Source organism: Amblyomma mixtum, chromosome 3, assembly GCF_055824585.1.
Source record: "Amblyomma mixtum isolate Tamu chromosome 3, ASM5582458v1, whole genome shotgun sequence".
NCBI classification, from domain to species: Eukaryota; Metazoa; Arthropoda; class Arachnida; order Ixodida; family Ixodidae; genus Amblyomma; species Amblyomma mixtum.
Genome location: NC_143014.1, coordinates 15444287 through 15462823, shown reverse-complemented (window position 1 = coordinate 15462823; position 18537 = coordinate 15444287).

The window sequence follows — 18537 nt, the reverse complement described above, 5'->3', positions numbered from 1 at the left end:
CATGCGCACATGCGCCTACAGAGGAGCTACGGGGCCTGGTGTGAACAGGTCACTAGAAGCTAGGATGTTGCTTCGACAATCGCTGGACCGAGCTGGTGAACCGGGAAGCCGCGGCAGTGATCCAGACACTGAGGACCAGCTGTAATACTAGAAGTATGATGCGCGTTTGGTCGATGTGTCTGTTCCTGAATTGTCCTCGGCAATGGTTCGTCCAGGGCCAGGAGCTCAGCTTTTATACGCCCTGCCGTTTCAGTGGGCCGCAGCCACTGGGCCTGGTGTGACGAGGTTAGTAGAAGGCAGGAAGTTTTTCTGGGCAATCACTGGAGCGAGCTGGTGAACCGGGAAGCCGCGGCAGTGACTCAGACAGTCAGTACCAGCTCTCATACGACAAGTATGATAATTGTTCTGTCGATGTCTGTGTGCCTGAATCGTCCTCAGCAATGGTTCGTCCCGGGTCGGGAACTCAGCTTTTACACGCCCCGTCGCTTCAGTGCGCCACAGCCGGAGAGCCGGAACATGCGCATATGCGCCTACGCAGTAGCCATTGAGCCTGGTGTGACGAGGTCAACAGAAGCCAGTAAGTTGCTTCGGCAATCGCTGGAGCGATCTGGGGTGAACTGGGAAGCCGCGGCAGTGATCCAGAGAGTCAGGGCCAGCTGTAATAGTAGAAGTATGGTGAGCGTTGTGCCGATGTTTCTGTGCCTGAATCGTCCTCAGCAATGGTTCGTCCAGGGCCAGGAGCTCAGCTTTTATACGCCCTGCCGTTTCAGTGCGCCGCAGGCGGAGAGCCGGAACAAAAGCACATGCGCCTACGCAGCAGCTACTGGGCCTTGTGTGAAGAGGTCACTAGAAGCTAGGAAGTTGCTTCGGCGATCGATGTTGCGAGCTGGTGAGCCGGGAAGCCGCGGCAGTGATCCAGACAGTCAGGACCAGCTGGAATACGAGAAGTACGATGAGCGTTGTGCCGATGTGTCGGTGCCTGAATCGTCCTCAGTAATGGTTCATCCAGGGCCGGACGCTCAGGTTTCTTACGCCCCATCGCTTCAGTGCGCCTCAACCGGATAGCCGGAACATGCGAAAATGCGCCTACGCAGCAGCTACTGGGCCTGGTGTGAAGAGGTCACTAGAAGCTAGGAAGTTGCTTCGGCAATCGCTGGACCGAGCTGGTGAACCGGGAAGCCGCGGCAGTGATCCAGACAGCTAGGACCAGCTGTAATACTAGAAGTACGATGAGCGTTGTGCCGATGTTTGTGTGCCTGAATCGTCCTCAGCAACGGTTCGTCCAGGGCCAGGAGCTCTGCTTTTGTACACCCTGTCGCTTCCGTGCGCACAGCCGGAGAGCCCGAATATGAGCACATGCGCCTACTCAGCAGCCACTGGGCCAGGAGTGACGAGTCAGCAGAAGCTAGGAAGTTGCTTCGGCAATCGCTGGAACGAGCTGGTGAACCAGGAAGCCGCGGCACTGATCCTGACAGTCAGGACGAGCTGTAATACAAGAAATATGATGATACTTGTTTCGATGTGTCTGTGCCTGGATCGTCCTCAGAAATGGTTCGTCCAGGGTCGGGGGCCCAGCTTTTATACTCCCCGTCGCTTCAGTGCGCCACAGTCGGAGAGCAGGAACATAAGCACATGCGCCTGCGCAGTAGCCATTGAGCCTGGTGTGACAAAGTCAGCAGAACCATGAAGTTGCTTCGGAAATCGCTAGACCGAGCTGGTGAACCGGGAATCCGCGGCATTGATTCAGACTGTCAGGACCAGCTCTAATACAACAAGTATGATGAGCGTTGTGCCGAGGTGTCTGTGGCTGAATCGTGCTCAGCAAGTGTTTGTCCAGGGCCGGGAGCTCAGCTTTTATACGGCCCGTCGCTTCAGTGCGCCACAGCCGGAGAGCCGGAATAAGCGCAGAGGCGCCTATGCAGCAGCCACTGGGACTGATGTGAGTAGGTGAACAGAAAGCAGGAAGTTGCTTCGGGAATCACTGGAGAAAGCTGGTGAACCGGGAAGCCGCGGCAGTGATTGAAACTATCAGGACCAGCTCTAATATGATAAGTATGATAATTGATGTGTCGATGTCTGGGTGCCTGAATCGTCCTCAGCAATGGTTCGTCCAGGGCCGGGAGCTCAGCATTTACATGCCCCGTCGCTTCAGTGCGCCACAGCCTTAGAGCCGGAACATGCACACATGCGCCTACGCAGTAGAATTTGAGCCTGGTGTGACAAAGTCAGCAGAACCATGAAGTTGCTTCGGGAATCGCTAGACCGTGCTGGTGAACCGGGAATCCGCGGCAGTGATACCGACTGTCAGGACCAGCTCTAATACGACAGGTATGATAATTGTTTTGTCGATGTATGTGTGCCTGAATCGTCCTCAGCAATGGTTCGTCCAGGGCCGGGAGCCCAGCTTTTACACGCTGAGCTCCCGGAACATGTGCAAATGCGCGTACGCAGCAGCTACTGGGCCTGGTGTGAAGAGGTCACTAGAAGCTAGGAAGTTGCTTCGGCAATCGCTGGACCGAGCTGGTGAACCGGGAAGCCGCGGCAGTCATCGACACAGCTGGGTCCAGCTGTAATACTAGAAGTATTATGAGCGTTGTGTCGATGTGTCTGCCTGAATTGTCCTCAGCAATGGTTCTTCCAGTGCCGGGAGCTTAGCTTTTATACGCCCCGTCGCTTCAGTGCGCCGCAGCTGGAGATTCGGAATATGCTCTCATGCGTCTACGCAGCAGCCACTCGGCCTAGTGTGGCGAGGTCACCAGAAGCCGCTAAGTTGTTTCGGCAATCGCTGGAGCGAGCTGGTGAACGGGGAAGCCGCGGCAGTGATCCAGACAGTCAGGACCAGCTGTAATACGAGAAGTACGATGAGCGTTGTGCCGATGTGTTGGTTCCTGAATCGTCCTCAGTAATGGTTCATCCAGGGCCGGGCGCTCAGGTTTCTTACGCCCCATCACTTCAGTGCGCCTCAACCGGATAGCCGGAACATGCGCAAATGCGCCTGCGCAGCAGCTACTGGGCCTGGTGTGAAGAGGTCACTAGAACCTTAGGAAGTTGCTTTGGCCTTCGACGGAGCGAGCTGGTGAACCGGGAAGCCGCGGCAGTGATCCAGACAGTGAGGACCAGCTGTAATACAACAAGTATGATGAGCGTTGTGTCGATGTGTTTGTGCCTGAATCGTCCTCGGCAATGATTCGTCCAGGGCCGGGAGCTCAGCTTTTATACGCCCCGTCGCTTAAGTGTACCAGAGCCGGAAAGCGGGATTATGCGCACATGCACCTACGGAGCAGCCACTGGGCCTGGTTTGACGAGGTCAATAGAAGGCAGGAAGATGCTTCGACAACCGCTGGAGCGGGCTGATGTACTGGGAAGCCGCGGCAGTGATCCAGACAGTCAGTACCAGATGTAATACAAGTATGATGAGAGTTGTGTCGACGTGTCTCTGCCTGAATTGTCTTCAGCAATGGTTATTCCAGTGCCGGGAGCTCAGCTTTTATACGCCCCGTCGCTTCAGTGCGCCGTAGCTGGAGCGCCGGAACATAGGCACATGCGCTTACGCAGCAGCCACCGGGCCTAGTGTGGCGAGGTCAGCAGAAGCCACTAAGTAGCTTCGGCAATCTCTGGAGCGATCTGGTGAACGGGGAAGCCGCGGCACTCATCCAGACAGTCAGGACCATCTGTAATACGAGAAGTGCGATGAGCGTTGTGCCGATGTGTCTGTGCCTGAATTGTCCTCAGTAATGGTTCATCCAGGGCCGGGGGCTCAGCTTTCATACGCCCGATCGCTTCAGTGCGCCACAACCGGAGAGCCGGAACATGCGCAAATGCCCCTAGGCAGCAGGTACTGGGTCTGGTGTGAAGAGGTCACTAGAAGCTAGGAAGTTGCTTCGGCAATCGCTGGACCGAGCTGGTGAACCGGGTAGCCGCGGTAGTGATCTCAACAGCTAGCTCCAGCTGTAATACTAGAAGTATGATGAGCGTTGTGCCGATGTTTGTGTGCTTGAATCGTCCTCAGGAACGGTTCGTTCAGGGCCAGGAGCTCTGCTTTTATATGCTCTGTCGCTTCAGTGTGCCACAGCCGGAGAGGCGGAACATGAGCACATGCGCCTACGCAGCAGCCAATGGGGCAGGAGTGACGAGGTCAGCAGAAGCCAGGAAGTTGCTTCGGCAATCGCTGGAACGAGCTGGTGAACCAGGAAGCCGCGGCAGTGATCCTGACAGTTAGGACGAGCTGAAATACGAGAAGTATGATGATACTTGTTTCGAGGTGTCTGTGCCTGGGTCGTCCTCAGCAATGGTTCGTCCAGTGCTGGGAGCTCAGCTTTTATACGCCGCGTCACTTCAGTGCGCCACAGCCGGAGAGCCGGAACATGCGCAATATGCGCCTACGCAGCGGCACAGGGTCTGGTGCGACGAGGTGAGCAGAAGGCAGGAAGTTGCTTCGGCAATCGCTTTAGCGAGCTGGTGAACCTAGCAGCCGCGCCAGTGATCCAGACATTCAGGACCAGCTGTAAGAAATAACATTATAACACAACAAATAACTTAGCTCTCTAAGAAAGAACATTATAATACACGGAGTTTCAGAAGACCCGAATGAAACCGCTGACATTGTTGCCTAGCATCTCATCTGTATTTACTGATAAATTGAAGACTAGCTGTCGCAGTATTGAGCGCTTCCACAGGCTCGGTGCAGCTCGCAGAGGTTATACTCGTCCAGTTATCCTAAATATTTCTAGCTTCAACGACAGAAGTGTGGTTTTTAAAAACGTCTCTAAACTCAAGGACAGGAGATTTTTCTGCAAGGGTTAGGTCCATTCGGAAAAAAATATGGGGCGCATGAGTGTCTTTTCGTGACAACGGTTCTATCGTGATGTTAAGTTTCGATCATGCCTTCATTGACAAGGTTCGTTACAATTGGGATGAAAGTTCTAACTCGTTGGTAAAAGTATACAATGATCCTGCTTGTTCTGCGCCTGTGTCCTTGACTGCCGCATCATCGACTCCCTGACTTAGCTCTGGCCGTCCTGATAAGCTAGTTGTTCTAAATATTAACGCTCGCAACATTGTTAAAATATTTCCAGATTTACTGTCCCTTATTTCTGTTCACTCTCCTCATATTATTGGCATAACGGGGACTTGGCTGCATAGTGGAATTTACGACTCCGAATTCAGTCCACCAGGTTTTGTCACCGTGCGCTTAGACGGAAGTTGCAGTACTGTTGGCGGTGTGGCATTGCTTATCAGATCGGGTTTACGATTCTCAGTTTTGCCTTCTCCCCCTGATACAGAATCCTTGTGGTGCAAAGTTTGTGTAAACAATTATATTATTCTAATCAGTGTTATTTATCGTCCAGGTGGTTTTTCCGTTGATGTTCTTCACGCTGTCGCAAATTTCATGACCAAGATCAACATTACTTCATCAAGATTTATCTGTTTGGGAGACTTCAACACTCCTGGCATCCACTGGCCATCGTTGTCTGCATTTGGTCGTGACATTACAATTTGTAAAGAACTAATAAACAGTTCCTTATTGTTTGGACTAACTTAGGTTGTTTCTAGTGCTACTAGGCTGAATTCCATCCTCGTCTTAGTTTTTCTAAGCTCTACTTTGGCGCAAAATGACTTCTCTTGTGAAGTAATTGATGGGCTCTCAGACCATAAAGGCGTGTTAGTTTCACTCTCTTGTCCAGTCTCCAAATCACCCTATTTGTTTACCACTTTGCCTGACTTCACTCGTGCTGACGACAATTCCATTATTGATGTTTTAGCTGATCGTTTCGATACATTCTCTGCTTTCTCAGCAAGCCACGACATAAATTTTCTTGCTAATTACTTTGAATGTCTTGTCAAGGATTGCGTCCAACGCTTTGTTCCTATTAAAACTAAGAAAAGAAATACTAATGTTCCTTGGATGACTCGAGACATTTTGCATTTATCTCGTCGCGTTCGTAGGCTAAGGCGTTCTAGAAGAAGCAACGATCCCATAACCTTAGACAGGTTTCACAAGGCAAAAAAAGAACTTATTCTCAAGTTGCGCATGGCCAAGGATTTCTTTTTTTCGTGTCCACCTGCGCGATCTCTTAACAACTAACCCCCGAAAATTTTGGTCATCCATCTTACCTCGTGATACTTCAACCACTTCGTTCAGATTAGATAATGACGTCATCTGTGAGCCGGCTGTGATATCGGATGCTTTCAACAAATATTTTCGCTCGGTGTTCGTTCCGGATAACAACGTCATTCCGCCACTCATTAATATAATTTCTTCTCCAGCAATCAGCGATGTTGTCGTAAACACTGATGGCATCCTAAATCTTGTATTAAACCTCGACGTTAAGAAATGTACCGGCCCAGATGGAATACACAATGCGTTCCTGGTTCGTTACTCCATGTGGTCTTCGAAATATCTGACAATCATATTCAACAAGTCCTTATCATCTGCTACCGTTCCTTCTTGGAAATTAGCCAAAGTGCTCCCTCTGTTTAAATCCGGTGATAGACAGTGCTTGTCGAACTACAGACCGATTTCATTGACATCACAGTCATGCAAAATATTGGAACACATCATTCATAAACACTTCGTGCTTTTTCTTGAATCCAATAATTTGCTATCTAACATTCAGCATGAGTTTAGGCGCGGTTTTAGTACGGTAACACAATTAACAGAATTCGCTCATGACTCTGTAAATAGTCTTGGAGTACATTTTTCAAAGTATCTTACCTGGAATGAGCATATCGACTACCTCCAATCCAAGTTGTCATCTGCCATTGGTGCCATTGCGCGTGTGCGGCGCTTTATCCCTGCTAAAGTGAAACTTATGCTTTACAATGCTTTAGTGCTATCTCTCATGCAGTACTGTAACATGGTGTGGGGCACAACTGGTGTGACCAATTTGCGCAGGCTACATTTACTGCAGAAAAGAGCCGTGCGTTATATTGCTGATGTTCATTACACTTCCTCCGCCAAGCTTCTTTTCTCAAAGTTTGATATTCTTCCTGTGTTTGTTTATACAATTATATGTTGATTGTACGCTATAAAGCTTTCGTTAAATTTCATATGGATTATGCAATTCGTCTTGCAAGACTACAGGTGAACACAAGTGATCGTCAAACTAGACACAAAGAAATATGGTCCGTGCCCACCCCTAGGAAATCCTACGATGAACAATCTTTATCTTACACGTTGCCCTCATTGCTAAATTTACGAAACCGTGTGGAGTTTGATCCTACCTGTAACCGAAACGACATCGTCAAACGCTTTTGCCAACTTGTGTTTTTGCAGGACTAAAATAATTTCATTTTGTTCGCGACAGCTTCTGTTTATATTGTTAATTATTTGTACTGGCATTTTTGTTTGTGTTTCTTTCGTGTTTGCCACTTTCAGTGTGTCTTACTTGTATGTTTTTGTAACTTTGATAATGACTGGCCGTCATCTTGCTGTTTGGCAACTAGTAAGGGGTCGGGACCTCGTGAAGCTCTCCGAGCTTTAAGTCCCGTACTCCTTCTTCGCAAAGGAAATAAAGGTGATTGATTGATTGATTGGTAAATAAAGGTGAAAGGTGATATATTACATAACCTCGATGTCGCTAACCAATTGATGCCATTTTTATAGACTTCTCGAAAGCATTCGATACTGTTCTACATTCCAAGCTTCTTGCTAAACTAAATGCTATACTAAACAATCCTGACTTGGTTGATTTTATTTCTAGCTTTCTCTCATCTCGTTCCCAGTTCGTATCCTATAATTCTTCTCATTCTGCTGCTGTTGATGTAAGGTCAGGAGTGCCTCAAGGCTCCGTCTTTGGACCACTACTCTTTTTAATATATATAAATGACTTGCCACATAATATTTCTTCTAACATTCGTCTTTACGCTGATGACTGCGTTTTATACGAAGTAAATAATGGCCCTAATAATCATCGTCACCTCCAAGAGTCATTTGCTCTGTTTTGTAGTCGGTGTAGTACCTGGCAAATGAGAATTAATTTCGACAAAACCGTCCTCATGTCTTTTTGTAAAAAATCTTCCGTTTCCCATTTTAGTTACTATTTCAATGGCCGTGTGGTAGATAGGGTCTCTCAGTACAAATATTTGGTGTCATATTCACGCATAAGATGTCTTGGTCTAAACACATTGATTACGTATCCAATAAAGAACTAAAAAAACTAGGTTATCTACGACGCACGCTACCCAATTCACCAAAAGACAGAAAGCTACTGTTGTATAAATCTCTAATCCGCCCTGTTCTTGATTACGAAGCTGTGGTGTGGAACCCGTACAAGCAATATGTTAGAAGCAGTCCAGAAGAAAGCTGTGCGTTTTATATGTCATCGTTATGATCGCGATTTCTCACCCTTTTCAACACTTCTCTCATTGAATTTAACCACGCTGTCTGCCCGTCGCCACACTGAATCATTAAAATTCTTACATTTTATCGTCAATTCCTCAGTAAGGCTCTCAGCTAACCACTACATTAACTTTGCACCACTATCATCTACAAGAAGTCATCACGAGCTTAATTTGATACCGTATTTTGCGCATGCTAATTTGTTCAAATTCAGTTTTTTTGCCCGTTCAATGGAAGCCTGGAATTCTCTACCTGGGTCCATTCGTTCTTGTCAATTTCAAAACTTTGTAACTGCCGTTGAAGACGCATAATAGCTGTGTATTCTTACCCTGTCGTTAACAGTTCCTTTCTTGTTTGATATTTCGTTTGTGATTTTAACTTTTTGTTGTGCTCACTTTGTACACTGCTGCATTTTGTTACCGTGCATTTTGTGTTTTTCCCACTCCTGCCTTGGCGCATATAATTGCGCTGCAGTATGTATAAATAAATAAATACGAGAAATATCATGAGCGTTGTGTTGATGTGTCTGTGCCTCAATCGTCCTCAGCAATGGTTCGTCCAGGGTCGGGAGCCCAGCTTTTATACTCCCCGTCGCTTCAGTGCGCCACAGTCGGAGAGCCGGAAGATGCGCACATGCGCCTATGCAGTAGCCACTGGGCCTGGTGTGACGAGGTTAGGAGAAGGCAGGAAGTTGCATGGGGAATCACTGGAGCAAGCTGGTGAACAGGGAAGCCGCGGCAGTGATTCACACTGTCAGGACCAGCTCTAATACGACAAGTATGATAATTGTTCAGTCGATGTCTGTGTGCCTGAATCGTCCTCAGCAATGGTTCGTCCAGGGCCGGGGGCTCAGCTTTTACATGCCCCATCGCTTCAGTGCGCCACAGCCGGAGAGCCGGAACATGCGCACATGCGATTACGCAGTAGCCATTGAGCATGGTGTGACGAAGTCAGCAGAACTATGAAGTTGCTTCTGGAATCCCTAGACCGACCTGGTGAACCGGGAATCCGCGGCACTGATCCAGACTGTCAGGACCAGCTCTAATACGACAAGTATGATAATTGTTTTGTCGATGTCTGTGTGCCTGAATCGGCCTCAGCAATGGTTCGTCCAGGGCCGGGAGCTCAGCTTTTATATGCCCCGTCGCTTCAGTGCGCAACAGCCGGAGAGCCGGAACATGCGCACATGCACCTACGCAATAGCCATTGAGCCTGGTGTGACAAAGTCAGCAGAACCATGAAGTTGCTTCGACATTCGCTGGAGCGAGCTGCTGAACGGGGAAGGCGCGGCAGTGATCCGGACAGTCAGGCCCAGCTGTAATACGTGAAGTATGATGAGCGTTGTGCCGATGTTTCTGTGCCTGAATCGTCCTTAGCAACGGTTCGTCCAGGACCAGGAGCTCAGCTTTTATACGCCCTCTGGCTTCAGTGCGCCACAGCCGGAGAGCCGGAACATGAGCACATGCGCCTACGCAGCAGCAACTGGGCCTGGTGTGACGAGGTCACTAGAAGCTAGGAAGTTGCTTCGGCAAACGACGGAGCGAGCTGGCGAACCGGGAAGCCGCGGCAGTGATCCAGACAGTCAGGACCAGCTGTAATACAAGTATGATGAGCGTTGTGTCGATGTGTTTGTGCCTGAATCGTCCTCGACAATGATTCGTCCAGGGCCGGGAGCTCAGCTTTTATACACCCTGTCGCATTCAGTGTACCACAGGCGGAGAGCCAGATTATGCGCACATGCCCCTACGGAGCAGCCACTGGGCCTGGTGTGACGAGGTCAATAGAAGGCAGGAAGATGCTTCCATAATCGCTGGAGCGAGTTGATGAACTGGAAAGCCGCGGCAGTGATCCAGACAGTCAGTACCGGATGTAATACAACAAGTATGATAAGAGTTGTGTTCACGTGTCCCTGCCTGATTTGCCCCCAACAATGGTTCTTCCAGTGCCGGGAGCACAGATTTTATACGCCCCATCGCTTCAGTGCGCCGCATCTGGAGAGCCGGAACATACGCACATGCGCCTACGCAGCAGCCACTGGGCCTAGTGTGGCGAGGTAAGCAGAAGCCACTAAGTTGCTTCGGCAATCGCTGGAGCGAGCTGGAGAACGGGGAAGCCGCGGCAGTGATCCTGACAGTCAGGACGAGCTGTAATACGAGAAGTATGATGATACTTGTTTCAATGTGTCTGTGCCTGGATCATCCTCAGCAATGGTTCGTCCAGTGCTGGGAGCTCAGCTTTTATACGCCCCGTCGCTTCAGTGCGCCACAGCCTGAGAGCCGGAACATGCGCAATATGCGCCTACGCAGCAGCCAATGGCCTTGTGTGACGAGGTCAGCAGAAGCCAGGAAGTTGATTCGGCAATCGCTGGAACGAGCTGGTGAACCGGCAAGCCGCGGCAGTGATCCTGACAGTCAGGACGAGCTGTAATACGAGAAGTATGACGATACTTGTTTACGAGCATACGAAACTAGCATACGAGACTTTCATTCGCACTAAACTTGAGTACGCATCAGCAATTTGGTCTCCTCACCAGGCTTACTTAATTAACACCATTGAATCCATTCAGAATCGTGCGGCACGCTTCATTACTTCAGATTGCGATTTTCACCACAGCATTACCGCTATCAAGTCATCCATCGCTATCAGCCCACTAGCCCTTAGACGCAAAGTTTCTCGCTTATGTTTATTGCACAAATTATATCACAATTTTCCTAACCTACGCAAGTCCGTTCTAGTCCCTCCTGTGCGCACGTCATCCCGTTTATTCAACTCCATGAGCATCCAACGTTTACACGGATCAACTAATGCCTTTAACAAATCTTTTTTGCCAGCCGCTATTCAAGACTGGAATCGGCTTCCAGAATCGGTTGTCACTGAAAGCGATCCAGAAAGGTTTAAAGAACGTCTGATGTGTTATCTTGCTGTATAAATGGTTTCATTTCCCTTTCGTGATTTTATTTCTCTTTATGCTTTTGTTGTGTGTGTGTGTTTTCTTGTTTGTTCTTTTTTTTTAATTCTTTTTTTCCCCACCAATGTGAGTCATGATGAATGTACTACTCCCCCCCCTTATGTAATACCCCCTCCCAGGGGCCTTTAAGGGTCTAATAAATGATGATGATGATGATGTGTCTGTACCTGGATCACCCTCAGCAATGGTTCGTCCAGTGCTGGGAGCTCAGCTTTTATACGCCCCGTCGCTTCAGCGCGCCACAGCCTGAGAGCCGGAACATGCGCAATATGCACCTACGCAGCAACCAATGGCCTTGTGTGACGAGGTCAGCAGAAGCCAGGAAGTTGATTCGGCAATCGCTGGAACGAGCTGGTGAACCAGGAAGCCGCGGCAGTGATCCTGACAGTCAGGACGAGCTGTAATACGAGAAGTATGATGATACTTGTTTCGATGTGTCTGTGCCTGGATCGTCCTCAGCAATGGTTCGTCCAGTGCTGGGAGCTCAGCTTTTACACGCCTCGTTGCTTCAGTGCGCCACAGCCGGAGAGCCAGAACATGCGCACATGCGCCTACGCGTAGCTATTGAGCCTGGTCTGACGAAGTCAGCAGAACCATGAGTTGCTTCGGGAATCGCTAGACCGAGCTTGTGAAACGGGAATCCGCGGCAGTGATCCAGACTGTCAGGACCAGCTCTAATAATACAAGAATGATAATTGTTCTGTCGATGTCTCTGTGCCTGAATTGTCCTAAGCAATGGTTGTTCCAGGGCCGGGAGTTCAGCTTTTACATCCCCTGTCGCTTCAGTGCGCCACAGCCGGGGAGCCGGAACATGCGCACATGCGCCTATGCAGCAGCCACCGGCCTCGTGTGACGAGCTCAGTAGAAGAAAGGAAATTTCTTCGGCAATCGCTCGAGCGAGCTGGTGAAGCGGGAAGCCGCGGCACTGATCCAGACGTTCAGGACCAGCTCTAATACGAGAGGTATGATGAGCGTTGTGCCGATGTATCTGTGCCTCAATCGTGCTCAGCAATGGTTCGTCGAGGGGCGGGAGCTAAGCTTTTATACGCCCCATCGCTTCAGTGTACCACAGGCGGAGAGCTGGATTATGCGCACATGCGCCTACGGAGCAGCCACTGGGCCTGGTGTGACGAGGTCAATAGAAGGCAGGAAGATGCTTCGACAATCGCTGGAGCGAGCTGATGAACTGGGAAGCCGCGGCAGTGATCCAGGCAGTCAGTACCAGATGTAATACAAGTTTGATGAGAGTTGTGTTGACCTGTCCCTGCCTGAATTGTCCCCAGCAATGGTTCTTCCAGTGCCGGGAGCTCAGCTTTTATACGCCCCGTCGCTTCAGTGCACCACAGCCGGAGAGCCGCAACATGCGTAGATGTGCCTACGTAGGAGCCACTGGGAGTGGTGTGACGTGGTGAGCAGAAGGCAGGAAGTTGCTTTGGGAATCACTGGAGCGAGCTGGTGAACCGGGAAGCCGCGGCAGTGATTAAGACTGTCAGGACCGGCTCTAATACGACAAGTATGATAATTGTTCTGTCGATGTTTGTGTGCCTGAATCGTCCTCAGCAATGGTTTGTCCACGGCCGGGAGCTCAGCTTTTACAAGCCCCGTAGCTTCAGTGCGCCACAGCCGGAGAGCTGGAACATGCGCACATGCGCCTATGCAGAAGCCACCGGCCTCGTGTGACGAGGTCAGTAGAAGTAAGAACGGTAAACTGGGCTAGTTGGTAGGAATTCATACTGAAAACTGCGCAAAGAACGAAGACACAGAACGAGAAGGCACAACACGGGCGCAGACTATCAACTGAATTTTTATTCACATGAAGAGGCCTATATACGTATCTTCTACCCACAGTGACCTTCGTAGGTCGTTGTGTAAACGAGCGGATGGCGGAGCATCGTAGTTCGTTGAAGGGAGCGGCTTCCTCCAATCTCGCCATGCATTGCAAGGGTTGCGAAAAGTGCTACCCTCATTTGAACAGGACCAGCGTCTTGTTCAAACATAGCGATCAGGTATGCAGGGAGATGGTGGAGGCTTACCTAATCAAGAAAGACTCGGATTCCTGTGTGGCATCACCATCTGTGGCCTTGCTTGACAAGGAGATAACCTTTTTGGCCAATTTTCTTAAGACGAGCAGGCGATATGGGTCTTTGGCGTGATATCAGCGTGACCGTTAAAGTTGTCGTGATTTTGTTTGTGCGCGGTTTTTTGGAAGTGTAATTGACGGCTGCATCACGGTGCACGCGAAGGGATAGTGTGTGATTGTGTTTCGGGTTGGTTTTCGCGATTGTTGTGTTTTTTGTGCTTGTCTCACTGTGGGTAGAAGATACGTATATAGGCCTCTTCATGTGAATAAAAATTCAGTTGATAGTCTGCGCCCGTGTTGTGCCTTCTCGTCCTGTGTCTTCGTTTTTTGCGCAGTTTTCAGTATGAGTCAGTAGAAGAAATGAAATTGCTTCGGCAATCGCTCGAGGGAGCTGGTGAGCCGGGAAGCAGCGGCACTGATCTAGACATTCAGGACCAGCTGTAATACGATAGGTATGATGAGTGTTGTGCCGATGGGTCTGTACATGAATCGTGCTCAGCAATGGTTCGTCGAGGGGCGGGAGCTAAGCTTTTATACCCCCCTCGCTTCAGTGCGCCATAGCCGGAGAGCCGGAACATGCGCAGATGCCCCTAGGCAGCACCCACTGGGCCTTGTTAAAGATGAGGTAGCATGGTCGTGCGCCGGAGAGGGAAGGAAGGAGGTCGGAGACGAGGATGCGGGAAAAGACATGGAGAGAAGACTTTATACAAAAGATTTACACTATTTACAAATGAGCTCGGTAATGAGACGCTCACTGCTGGAACGCTGCCTGAGCACATGAGGAGACCATCAGATGAAAAAGAGCCAGATGAAAAAGGCCCTCGGCCGTACCGCTGCCGAGGTTTTAAAGAGTTTCCTTTCCCTCGGTTCCCTAGATGGGGGCCGGGCATGCCGAGGAAGGAAGTTCTCTATTCCACCAATCACAAACACACACACACTCACTCCCGAGGGATCACACCGCCGTCACGCGCTGGGAGAGGGGGAACGATGCCATCCGCGTAGCACAGACGCCGGAATGTCCACGAGCGGCGTTCCCGCGCATTTCGAACGCGCGTTCACACTCGGTGTAGGAGAAACGCTCGCTCAACCGGGCAGACGGACGCGGCTTCCGTGGCAATCCAGGCGCTCACCCAACGCGCGTCTCGGGGTTTGGCGGCGTTCCGCTGCAGCCATGCTGTTTTCTTCCCCACGACGAAGGCGAGACGTAACAGACTGCCCCGCCGGGGGAAGGAGATCCCGATGGACAGGGGACAGCATCCGCTGTCCGGAGGAATGTCGCTTGAGGCTGGTCTCAACCGGAGTCGGTTGTCTCTCGGTGGTTCTGGAGCTCAGCGCACCCCGAAGGCTTCCTTTGCACGTGCAGGTTCACAAAGGGCACTGCAAAGTGACTCGTGCTCCGCTAGCGTTAGAACCTCGCCGAAAACCCAACCGCTCAGTCAGCAAGCACGACACAATCCCCACTAAGCAATGCCAGGCTCTTTCCCTCTTACAAAGCCAATTAATCGCTGGGAGTGGTCCAGCAGCACTCAGAAAATTCCCGCAAATCGGCACATTACACCACAAAGCGTATCTCAATTTAAAACAATAAACAAAACCAATAGCTTGAAAATCCTATATCAGGAAAAAAACCACCAGCAAACTGCGACTATGATGCTTATTCTTGCGCTAGGGACCTCGAGTTAAGCTATCGGCATTACCTTTGAGACTCCCTTTTTAGTGATGTATTCCGATTCGTAATGACCACGACAATTACGAAAGCGCTTGTTTTCCCTTCATTCTGCATGGCGGGATACTGCCGCCACCTTGCATAACCGTGCAAATCTTAGCTCAACATCGGAGCCAAAGTCGCATTAATTTTCCTAATGCCATAAAATCAAGCGACTCCAGGCGCTTATGCTAGTGGCCTAAATGGCCCGTCTGGCTAGCACTTCGCGTTTAAACGGGCGCTGCTACACATGGGCACCACTAGTGCATGTTTCGAAACAATCTTTATCAAAAGAAACGCTTCCAATGTAACAATGCGTCCGAAACCTATTCCTGCTCAAAACTTTTTTCTTCCCTTTTTTTTTCTGCTAAACTTTTTTTCTGCAGGAATGGCTCAAAACAGAAAAAGCAAACAGCAGAGACAACCTCGTAATCCGCTGCGAACAAGCCGCGCCGCGGCTCAAAGGGGTCGCCTATTCTTCAACCGCGCCCTGCGCGGTCGCACACCAACAGTGCCTTTAGCAGCCGACAATTCACAAAATCGAAGGGTTTAACTGCGCTTCGAGACCTGCGAGCCCCAGACGCCATGCAACGACGATACATTCCGCACCCCGGCCGCGCGTCTTCAACGCCTGAGCAGCGTCTGAACAGTTGAAAGCGAGGGGTTGACGGTCGCGCATGAAAGAAACGCCTGCTTGTCCATTCACGACTACCCTTCGCTCCTTTTTTTTGACTTGGGCGCGCTCTGCTGCGTTCCCTTGTCAGGTAGCAGTGCGGGCTTCTCTGTGGCCCGCTGCGAGTTTTACGCGTCCTGCTACCGCAGCGTCGCCACAATGGGTCAGGTGGCTTTCGCGGTGTCTGTACACGCCTAGTCAGCTTGGACTTTGTACGGTGCTTATCGCATCTGGCGTGCCGCGGTGACAGTCTTGGACCATTACATTGTTGACCGGCCTTCACCCTTACGATGCTTTGGGCCCGTCCTTTGTCCTTTCTGTCCAGACTGCTTTTTCGCATGGCTCTCCTAGCGCGCGGTCGCCTTCCGGAAACTTTCCTAGCTGTTCCGTCCTGCGCGCCTCCCTTTCTCGCGGGGCACTCAGCCTTCTCATCAGCTTTTTGACTCAGCAGCGAGCCGCCTTTTCTACTAGAATTCGAACTATCGGCTCACTCTTTCGAGGAGTCACTGCGTGTCGCAGCACTTAAGTGTCCCGACTGCCCTTTACTTTCTGCTGGGCATAACAACTTGCTCTCCTGAAGCTTGCTAATCGATCCTACTACCCTAAAGCTCTTGTCCGGAACTTGAACTATGCGATGCTGTTCGGCTAACGTAGCGTTATTGTCCTGGGTACTACCTTCTCGATCGCAGCAATCAGCCTCCTTCCCGGAAAGTGCATGCTTCTCTGGGCTCAAAACCAACGCATTGCCCCTTTCCTTATTCCTAGCAGTGCCTACATTATCCCCCGAGCCCTCACGGTTTGCGGATCTGCACTCTTCGCTAGCTTCTTGACCGAAATCATCGGCCCTCGCTGCCGAAGTGTCCTTTTTTTCCTGGACCAAACCTGTCCTATGCCGCCACTTCTGAACAGCACTCGTGTCATCCGGCGACTGAGCGGAGCTCCTAACTCGCTCCCTGACACTCTCGCGGTGTAACTTACCACTGTCAATTTGGCTTTCGAAATCTGCCTCCGCGGGAATTCGAAAGTATCGGAAAAGCGCACTTTTGGCTATCGTATAGTTGTGGGAATCCTCGTCAGACAACCGCGCTAATACATTGGCGGCTTCATACGGTAAAGTTCCCATCAACACAATTGGCCAATCACCCTGGTCTAGCTGCTCCTCCATGCATATTCTCACAAAATTTTCTAGAAAATTCCTGAAATTTTCGCCTTTTCTGAGAAAACTTAACCGAGATCGCGCTCTCATTCCTCTGATCGCGTTAAGTTCACGCGTGAGTTCCCGCATCTCTCTTTCGTATTCCTGTTCCCGCAGCTTCTTTCGCGTTCCTGTTCCCGCTGCTCTCTTTCGCGTTCCTGTTCCCGCAGCTCTCTCTCTCCTCAATGGTCTCCAGGCATTCCAAAAGCTCGTCATCCTCAGCCTACAACGCAAGAATAGCCTTTAACAGTTCTGGTTTTCGGAGTTTGTCTGAGACATCCAGACCCAACTATTTCGCAAGTTCCAGTAACTTCGGTTTGCGCAGCGTCTTCAAATCCATGGCTGCTCCGAGTGCTGCTTTCTCTACTGCCCGCTATTGTCTTGCTGCAACTAACCCAGCAGCAACGACAACCCAATTACCAGCTCTGTTTCTGACACTAACAAAAGCCTGGCAAAACTCAGCAGAAGAAAGTCCCGCACTCGCGAAACCTCGCAGCCAAGAATCCAGCGCAGTCGTTCCGCTGCAGGCAACCAGTCAACACACAGGGCTCGTTGCACTGCCCCCGACTCGCCGTTCTGCTGCTCAGCGTCCCTTTGACCGCAACTCTCCGTTGGCGTTCATTGTTTCGCATCCCACCGCTGCCAACCAGTTTGTTAAAGACGACGTAGCATGGTCGTGCGCCGGAGAGGGAATGAAAGAGGTCGGACACGAGGATGCGGGAAAAGACATGGAGAGATGACTTTATACAAAAAGATTTACACTACTTGCAAGTGAGCTCGGTAATGAGACGCTCACTGCTGGAACGCTGCCTGAGCACATGAGGAGACCATCAGATGAAAAAGAGCCAGATGAAAAAGGCCCTCGGCCGTACCGCTGCCGAGGTTTTAAAGAGTTTCCTTTCCCTCGGTTCCCTAGATGGGGGCCGGGCCTGCCGAGGAAGGAAGTTCTCTCTTGCACCAATCACAAACACACACACACTCACTGCCGAGGGATAACACCGCCGTCACGCGCTGGGAGAGCGGGAACGATGCCATCCACGTAGCACAGACGCCGGAATGTCGACGAGCGGCGTTCCCGCGCATTTCGAACGCGCGTTCACACTCGGTGTATGGGAAACGCTCGCTCAACCGCGCAGACGGACGCGGCTTCCGTGGCAATCCAGGCGCTCACCCAACGCGCGTCTCGGGGTTAGTCGGCGTTCCGCTGCAGCCATGCCGTTTTCTTCCCCACGACGAAGGCGAGACGTAACAGCCTAGTGTGACGAGGTCAGAAGAAGCCAGGAATTTCCTTCGACAATCGCTGGAGCGAGCTGGTGAACTGGGAAGCCGCGGCAGTGATCCAGTCAGGACCAGCTGTAATACGAGGAGTATGATGATCGTTGTGCCGATGTGTCTGTGCCTTAATAGTCCTCAGCAATGGTTCGTACAGGGCCGGGAGCACAGCTTTTATACGACCCGTCTCTTCAGTGTGCCACAGCCGGAGAGCCGGAACATGCGCACATGTGATTACGCAGCAGCCACTGGGCGTAGTGTGACGAGGTCAGCAGAAGCCAGGAAGTTGCTTTTGCAATCGCT